This window comes from Eumetopias jubatus, unplaced genomic scaffold, assembly GCF_037043125.1.
Source record: "Eumetopias jubatus isolate StellerSeaLion01/CBP00866 unplaced genomic scaffold, mEumJub1_p1.0 scaffold_13, whole genome shotgun sequence".
NCBI classification, from domain to species: domain Eukaryota; kingdom Metazoa; phylum Chordata; class Mammalia; order Carnivora; family Otariidae; genus Eumetopias; species Eumetopias jubatus.
Genome location: NW_028274819.1, coordinates 40,548,413 through 40,557,828, shown reverse-complemented (window position 1 = coordinate 40,557,828; position 9,416 = coordinate 40,548,413).

Sequence of the window (9,416 nt, the reverse complement as noted above, 5' to 3'; positions counted from 1 at the left end):
TAAATGCTTGAAGAGATTGACTGTTGAAAAATGTGTTACTCACTCTTGGGTGTGAGGACTGCTCGTTTGTTCCCCAGGGGAGAGGGATGGACACCCCCGTGTGGGTGGAGCCCGGGCCCCTGGGTTTTGTGTAGGGGGACCATCTCAGTATGACACAGGACAGTTGCCCTACACCCGCCCCCCTCCCCGATCAGACCCACTCCCCTGTCCAGGCCCCTCTGGTTGCTCTGGTGCTATTTCCAAGTCCTTCCATGTCCAGGCCCCTCACTGCCGTCCATGGGGTCCTGTTACATTCTCTGTCCTCAGCGTCTGGTTCCCCTTATTTTGCTCCTCAGTGGTCCCTGTCCCTGGCGGCAGGGGACCCAGCGTGGGAGGACAGGGTGTGGCATCCAGCTTCATCCTCTGCCACCTTCTGTTGTTTTCTCAGCACCTCCAAATCCAATGAAAATCAATTTCTGTCCCTGCCATCTGAGAAATGCGTCCAAGGCAGTTTTTCTCCACCTTATTTGCACTGCTCTACATAAAAGCTCTCAGGAACAAAACATGTCAGGAATTCGTGGCTTAGTGGCATCATCAACATCTGGCGAGTTGTTGTCACCTCAGTGGGGACAGTCTTGCTCATCAACTTTGACTTGCGGCACCCAGCTAACTTTTTCTGCCAAGCAAAGGACCATGGCCACACACTTTCTAACAAGACCTTAATGTCAGCCTTGTGAGGGCCCATCCTGAATTTATCCTTCGTTTTTATCCCGTAATAGCCAATCTTCTGCAACTATACAGTAATTCTTTATGTTAAACCTCCTCTCTCCAAATTACTGCCTGGTTTCTTTCCCGACTGGCCCCTGACCAATAACGGGGTCTCCAATCTGCCAGGGCGTCTAGGGCTCTGCATGGGCTCTCCCCTTTGACATCCACAGCACGGCACACAAGACCTCTCACCCTGTGTCCGCCTCTTACTCTCAGCCTGCTGAGGCCTCTCCAAGTGTTCTGCTGCTATTTCTAGGCTTCTCTGCGTCCCCATCTCTTCACTGCCCAGTCACCTGTGTCCTGTCCCCTTCTCTGCCTCTGCGCCTTGTCCCTCAGTGGCCCCTCTCCATTAGTCTTTGGGAAGCCTAATCCCAGGGGTTATGGCATCTGATGTCTTAGCCTCCCCAACACTAGCCCCTGTCCCTGATGACATTTTTATATCTTTTTTTAAAAGATTTTATTTATTTGACAGAGAGAGACACAGAGAGAGGGAACACAAGCAGGGGAGTGGGAGAGCGAGAAGCAGGCTCCCCGCTGAGCAGGGAGCCCGATGCGGGGCTCGATCCCAGGACCCTGGGATCATGGCCTGAGCCGAAGGCAGACGCTTAACTGACTGAGCCACCCAGGTGCCTGATGACATTTTTAATCAGTTCCTTTTGGTTCTACCTGAGGAATGGCTCTCACATTAGTTTCTCTCATCTTTATTCCTACTGTCCTTGAACTCAGATCCTGATAAAAGTTCTATTTCCTCAAAGAACCTTCCTAGTAGCCCCAGCACTACATTCTGGGACAGAGTTTAGGGCTCTCACAGAGCTTCATTCGCACCTGCTGGCTCATCTTTACCTCATCCCCTCTGTTCCTTTAACGTGTCAGCTCCCCTGATAGATTTCAAGCCTAACATAACTCCTATAACTCACATTCAAACAATAGTTTACGGTTCATAAAATACTTTCATTCTATTTTCTACATGACTTTTCTTTTGAAAAGGTCTAATGTTCTAGAGAGGAAGCCAGATATGTACGTAGACACAACGCAATTTAATAAGAACCTCCACTGAGGCACACACTGGAGGCAATCCCAGCTCTGCTGGGGTGTGGAAGGCTGGCGTATATGAATTTAGAGTAGCTGCCATTTTCTTTGTCTGCAGATGCCAAACTGTGCTCTATACTGTATGGGCCTTATTTGATGTAAGCCACAGTCTTTGCTGTTCTCAGCTGGAGAGGGACACAATTAGGACCATGTCCGGGGTGGCACACGGAATGGGAGCAGAGCCAGGACCGCAGGTTGGTGGTCTGCCTCCAGGACCTGCAGTGTGCTCTACAAGGCCAAGAGCTTCAGCAGGGGACCTCTCTCTCCTTCCCAAACCTCTGGCGCTAGGGGCAAACAGCCAGGAGAGCACTTACAATCAATCGGGAGATGCCTGACGTGTTTAAGGACAGGCACCACGTCCTACACATCATCATAGGCACTCCGCCTCGCACGGTCCAGGCACTCACCAACGGCTTCCCCAGGAAATGACCACATCCAACACCCAGACTCAGCCCACCTCATTCAACTCTCGCACCTTTCCCTCTTCCTCCTACCAGTCTGACTTGTTGAAAGAACCACCCATCTACACGATTCCTCCCTTCTGACTCACTCCTGAATCTGCTCCAGCCTGGCCCGTCCCTAGCACTCCAGCAAAGCAACTCTTGCCACCAAGGACCTCCGTGTTGCCCCAAACAAGTGACATATCCCTCGTCCCACTAGGCCTCTGAGCGACGTTCAGCACACCTGCCTTCTCCCGCTTTCTTGAAAGATGCTCTCAATTACCTTCATGGTATCACAGCTCCTTCATTATCCCACACCTCCGTGGCTCTCCAGCCACAGTCTTCCCCCCGTCCCGCCAAAAAGTCAAGCTCTAATTTGCCAGAGCGTGTTCGCCTAGAACACTGGATCCATCTGCTCTTCACGTGGCTGCTCCCTTCTCAACCTCTCTCACGTGAAATCTCTCTTCTGAGAGGCCTTCTCTGGCTACTCGTAGTCGTCTACCGTGCCTATTCTTTCCTTCCTATTATTAATACGTGGGATGGCTTTTTTCACTTCTTTTCTGTTACTGTTCTGTTTTTGTTTTGTTTTCTTGGTCCCAATCTTCCATCCTAGGTTGTAACAATTTCTGCTTTGTTTAGCTTTAAATATCTGGCACTAAGCAAAGTATCTGCTACATAATAGGACCTCAACACTTAAATGAACGAATAGTTGAAATAATCTAATTTTTAACTAATTAGTCAAAAGGAGGGGATGAGGTCAAGGTCACAGATGATGGGTTAACCTGAAAAGGAGAAAGGAAGGAAGGTAAAGAGAATGCAGTCAAGAGATGCAGCACATTTGAGAGGGAGGACGAGGAACCTGAGGGAGTTCACTTGTACCTGCTACTGTACATGATCATCCCCAGGACCCATCACAAAGGGCAAAAAGCAGGTCTATCTTGTTGTATGTCATCCTCATTATCCAGAGTACCTACCACAGCTCCTGGCACATAGTAGATGCTCAGTAAACACTTGCTGCGTGAATGAACAAAGCAGGAAGAAAAGTATTATGCAGAGGATGACAGGCCTGGGAGCAGCGTTTGGGACTTGTGGAGGATATTTGCTATTTGACACGGGTTTTGGTCTGCAGAACATGGTAATGGTTCTCTTAAAGATGAATATCCAAATCTATAGCAAAATCTCTTAATATAAAGTACCATCTAAACTGACAGAATCTCACTTTATCATAGAAAAAACTAATTTTCTCTAGCAATACTTTGCAAGCTTTCTCATTAGAAATGAAAATTATGACTCCCAGTGATGACTTTTACCTGTGTCAACTTGGCTAGGCTGAACTACAGCCCTCACAGTTCCCTCTGAGAGGCCAGTTGGATGCGCCTGGCTCTCACATTAGTGGATCAGTAGGGCTAATAGTGAGAGAAGGCACTAACACTTCCTTGCCTTCATGCCTGGACTCATGAATTGTGGCTATGGGAGAAACAGTACCATATATTGGACACTGATTTAAAGCATGTATCATATGGGGAGGGGGGAACTGCCTTATCCCTGCAAGGTGTTGCTCTCTAGCTAGTACTGTAGCTAAGTCTTCACAGGTTACTCTAGCATTCTACCCACCTGGCTACTTCAAGATAATAGGGAACATGGTTAAACCAGTGAATTCCATGAGGACAGCCCCATAGCCACGTTTTATTTGTTGCAAAATTAGTTCCTTAATCACAAGTAATACTGTGTAAAATAAATACCATGATGGTGGATAAGGCATTCTGTAAGTCCACAGACTTCGGCAGAAGCATTGCATGCAGGGGAGACAAACCTATTTTCATTGTGTCTATTCCATTACGGAAAAGCATTGCCCCTTCCATGATGGAAGTAGCAGCATTATTCAAAATACCCAAGAAGTGGAAGCAACTCAAGTATTTATCAATTAATGAGTGTTTAAACAAAATGTGGTATATTCATACAGTGGAATGGTATTCAGCCGTAATAGGAATAAAGTACTAATACATGCTACATGGGTGAAACCCTTGAACTTAACACTTAGGATGAATTTTATGGTATGTGAATTATTATCTCAACTAAAAAACTGTATGAGGAAAAAAAGTGTAAGTAACAAACTAGGGTCCAGTGGGGGAAAAGGAGAGAAGACTCATCAAACAATGTGTGTCACACACATAAAATGGAATACTATGCAGTCATTTCAGATAATATCCATGTTACACAGGGGAGTTTTAAAAAATTCTTTAGTATTATCTTGGTAAGACAACAAAAGAATCTGTTGTTTATCTTATGCATAGGGAATTTTCTATAAGATATTACCATCTCCATATGAAAAAACAAAAGCAAAACTCTTGCTATGTTTAGTGTGAAATAAAACTATGTTTTGGTTAAAAAACAAAAACCAGGATTACTGGGATTGGCCAGAAGAATTATCTCAATAATACCAGTCATAATGGCTAATATTTATTGAACTCTAATTCTAGTCCCAGTCGGCCACAACTCTATGGTGCAGATTTTTTTTCAGATGAGGATACTGGGGGACAAAGAGACTGAGTAACTTGCTCAAGGTCACAGATATGAGTGGTAAAGCCAGGATTTGAACACAGGCAGTCCAACTTGAGGCTCCTCCCTTAACCTACACCACTACTTCCTTGGGCAGTATTAATAAATAATAATAAGACTCCCCAGTTCTCTGATGGAGACTTACAGTTAATAAGCCAGAGAAAAGCCTCCCCTGCTGACAGAATTGTTTCGGGGAGAAATGGAAATGTTTCTGGTCTAGGCAAGACCTAGCCCGGTTTGTGGGCAGGTTAGCAGCAAGGGTGCATAGAAAGCCCCAGCCTGTTCACAGCTTGGACTCTGCTTAGCATTTGGGCCACCATCTGTATGGGCCCTCGGCCCTCTGGATCTCTCACTACTCTTAAGTGTGGACGTGCCATTCTCCCCTGTACCCCAGGTTATAATTGGAGGGCTGCCTGGAGGATAGAGATTGAGGATCCTTCAGTACTTTTTATACAAGGACCCTGACTTGAATAACAATTAAGTCTACATGGTTAGGGGATCCAAGGAATATATGAGCCACAAGGTCCCCAGTGGGGATAAGTTTCAAGAAGAAACAAGTTTTTGTTGGCTAGGGCTTGCCTCCAAACATCGAAGCTGAACTCGGGCCAGCCTGGGCTGCACTGCCTTGGCTTCTCCTCTCCAGTCCCCGAGGTCATAAAGGCTGTTCCAGTCGGCACGCACTAGCACTGGAGGAGGGCAACCAGAGAGCCTGAGCTGGTGTTTGACACAGTCAGAGGCACACTTCACAGAAGGCTTTCTCCAAAATTATTTAAGCCTAAATAAACTGAGAACAGAACCAGCTGTGAGACTGGCTCTACTTCACTTCCTTTAGAGTAAAGCTAACTTGTCGTAACAAAAATTCAGAGGCTTAGGCGCCTGGGTGGATCAGTCATTGGGAGTCGGCCTTCGGCACAGGTCTCAGGTCTCCTGCCTTCAGGCTCCCTGCTCAGCGGGAGGCCTGCTTCTCCCTCTCCCACTCCCCCTGCTTGTGTTCCCTCTCTCGCTGTGTCTGTCAAATAAATAAAATCTTTAAAAAAAAAATTCAGAAGTTTAAGGAATACAAAAATTTATGTTTTGCTTAATGTGGCAAGTAATCCACCTGCCAGGGGCCTTTGCTCCTTCCAAGTTGCTGCTTTACCGGACTTTAGACTGAGCCTTGCTACCCAAAGGGTGATCCAAGGAAGCATCAACTGGGAACCTGTTGGAAACGTAAAATCTTTGGCTCCACCTCAGACCTCCTGTGGCAGCCAGAGCCACTTAACCTGTGGGTCCCAATGCAAAATAAAAATGTGGAGATCCTTGTTCAGAAATTATTAAGAATTCCAAGATGGTGGTGGGACGCCTGGGTGGCTCAGTCGGTTAAGCATCTGCCTTCGGCTGAGGTCATGATCCCAGGGTCCTGGGATCAAGCCCCACATCGGCCTCCCTGCTCAGCAAGGAGCCTGCTTCTCCCTCTCCCTCTGCTTGCGCTCTCTCTCACTCAAATACATACATAAATAGAATCTTAAAAAAAAAAAAAAAAAGGAAATACTTAAAAAAAAAAAACCTGACACTAAGTCACTAAACCCAGGCTTTACCTATGGATAAGAGGTATAAATATCGCCCACATCACTAGAGGGAAACATCAATTTGGATATTCACATTGATTCAGAGTTGCCCATCTGGAAAAATGTATTACTTGGGCAAGATGGGAAAAACACAATCTGGGAAAACATTCTCTGTACTGAGAACACAGTGGTGCCAGTTTGTATTTTTCTATGCCCTCTGGAAAAAATTACCAAGTAGAATTTTTTCCGGGCTGCTTTGATCCATTTGACCAGGGCTGACTGGAAACTCCAGACTCCACACAGCAGCACTGTGTTCCAACCGTGTAGTGTTATTCAGGAAGTTTAGGGGTATGCAGATTTCTTCTAAATGAAGGGTTAGGAAAAGCTCTGACCCCACTCTAAAGTTACTGTTTCCTGGCGCAAAGAGAGATTTCAGCCCCTTGTTTATGTTATCTGTAAAATAACCCAACTTGACATGTAGAATCTGAAGGCACAGAACCCCAGTGGGTTTTAGCAGGTGGGGGACTGGGGCAAAGGACACTTCAGGGTTTAAGCGGGGGCCCAATCAGAGGCCCACATGCAGAGTGTATCCAAGAAACAGAGAATCCAGGATGAGAGACAAACTCTCAAACTGAGAAACTGAATTTGAAAACAAGTCATAGAGGGCCTTCAATGACAAGCTCAAGGATTTGGGCTTTATTCTGAAAGCAGAGGGGAGCCACCAAAAGTTTCTGACTGGCAAGAGGTGTGATTAAGGCTGTGCCTCAAAAGGACAAGAAATCTGGCAGTGGATCTCTCACTAACTTCCCATGAGACCAAGACAGGGGTTTATCTGTAAACCAGGATCACCCTCTGTCTAAATCTAGGAACAATGTGGGGGTAGGAGGCCGGCTGAGGATTATATTAGACCCTTGATCTACAGATGCCAGGCCTGGGGCAGGATCCCCGACACAGTAATCTTCACAAGCTCCTGTGCTAACTCTAATGTGTAGCAGGGTTGTGAATCACCTGACTTGGGTGATACCTCGGTGCTTATATTTTAGGGAGCTGAGACTGAGTGGTGGCGGTGGGGGGAAGGCAGAGTTTAGAAGTGAAGAAAGAAAGGTCACTAAGACTGCTCCGTCTAGGCAGGCAAGAAGAAATGAGAACGTGGACTGGTGGCAACAGAGACGGGGGTGGGGGCGGGCGGGCAGGCGGGCGGGCATGACCAGTGGAAAACACCACCGACACAGAACCGAGAGGATTTCCCCAGTGGTGGCACGTGAGGGTTGAGGAGGGGAGAGGCAAGGACGATCACAAGGTTCTGAGCCTTGGGCAGGACAGGGCCATATTTAACACATGCAAGGACATTCTTACCTTCAATTTTGGTGCTCCCACTCTCTCGGATTCATATGAACCAGCTTACCCGGGTCTGATCACTTCTGGGTGCAAGGATATTCCAATCCTCTCACACAACAGCTAACACGTGTTCCCTGGGCACTGTCACAAGCCCTACTGTCCTGCACTTTAGTCTCAGTTGTCACCAAGAGATGGCTCTCCCTGTACTCTGTGCCAGGCACCTGCTCCGTGCTTCACATTCATCACATTCATGACCCAAGTACTACTACTGTCCCCATTGTTTAGATGAGAAAACTGACACAGAGAAACAAAGTAACTTCCCCACAGTCATTTATAAGGAGACAGAGCAGCATTCAAAGCTAGACAGCCCTCCTCAGCACCAAGCTCTTAGCCACTACGCTACCCTGCAGCCCTGTTGAAAGTAAGGCCACCATGAATCACTGTCTAGAATTTTTAGGCCAGTAAAAGATACAAGTTGTATTTGAAAACACTGCCTAATATCCAACTTGACTGTTCAAACTTAAATGTTTAACCGAAGGGATTTTTGCTGTTGCTTGGTTTACTTTGGAAAATAAATTCAGATGATGTGATTTTTATTATTTTTTTAATGCTAGAAATTTCTCTGTACCCCTTTGGCAAATGAGGATTGCTGTAAGATGCCTTAGAACAATCTGTCAAGAAATGATTGCACAACTGGGCCAGTTCAGGCTGTGTCCTTCTCCCGAGATTTCTTCTGGGCCCTCTTCTGGAGAGTCATTATGTAATGACAGAAGCTGATGGACAGTGAAGGGAGGGGTCTTGCTCCTTACCTTAGTACAGACTCACATTCATCATAACCCAATATAGCTAAAACCCAGCTGATGCTAGTGGGAAGGTATGATGCTGTGATTGACGGTAAGAAGTATGTATGTATTTGGTCTTCCTCCCATTTCCGGCACAGAGCTCCTAAAACCCCTGGAATTTCCTAAGTGATGAGCACCACAGAGGTGTCTTGTAGTATTAAGGAGGTAACATTTGGACTGCACCTAAGGATGGGGGCTGGTTGCCAGTAGAGCCAACCATGTGATTTAGAGGACCGGAACTTTCAGTCCCAGCCCCCCAAACCCCACCCCTGACCTCAGGAAGGAGAAAGGGACTGAGTTCGATCACCAGTGACCAGTGATTTAATCAACCATGCTCTTGTAACGAAGGCATAAAAAACCCCAAAGAACTTGATTCAGAGAGCTTCCGGACTGGTGAACATGTGGCAATTTGGAGAAGGTGGAGCTTGGAGCAGGCAAGGACGCTCCTAACGCTTTTCCCCAAATCTCGCCTTATGCATCTCTTCTATCTGGTTGTTCCTGAGTTATATCCTTATATAATAAACTGGCAATCTAGTAAACAAACTGTTTCTCTGAGTTCTGGGAGCTGTTCTAGCAAATTAATCAAGCCATCAAATCCAAGGAAGGGGTCGTGAGAACCTCTGATTTACAGTCAGTTGGTCAGAAGTATAGTTAACTGGGACTTGCAATTAGTGTCTAAAGTGGAGGGCACGGGGTGGGAGGATGGAGTAACTGGGTGATGAACATTAAGGGGGGCATGTGATGTGATGAGCACTGGGTGTTATAGAAGACTGGTGAATCACTGACCTCTACCTCTGAAACCAGTAACACATTGTATGTTAATTGAATTTAAATTAAAAAAATAATAAAATGGA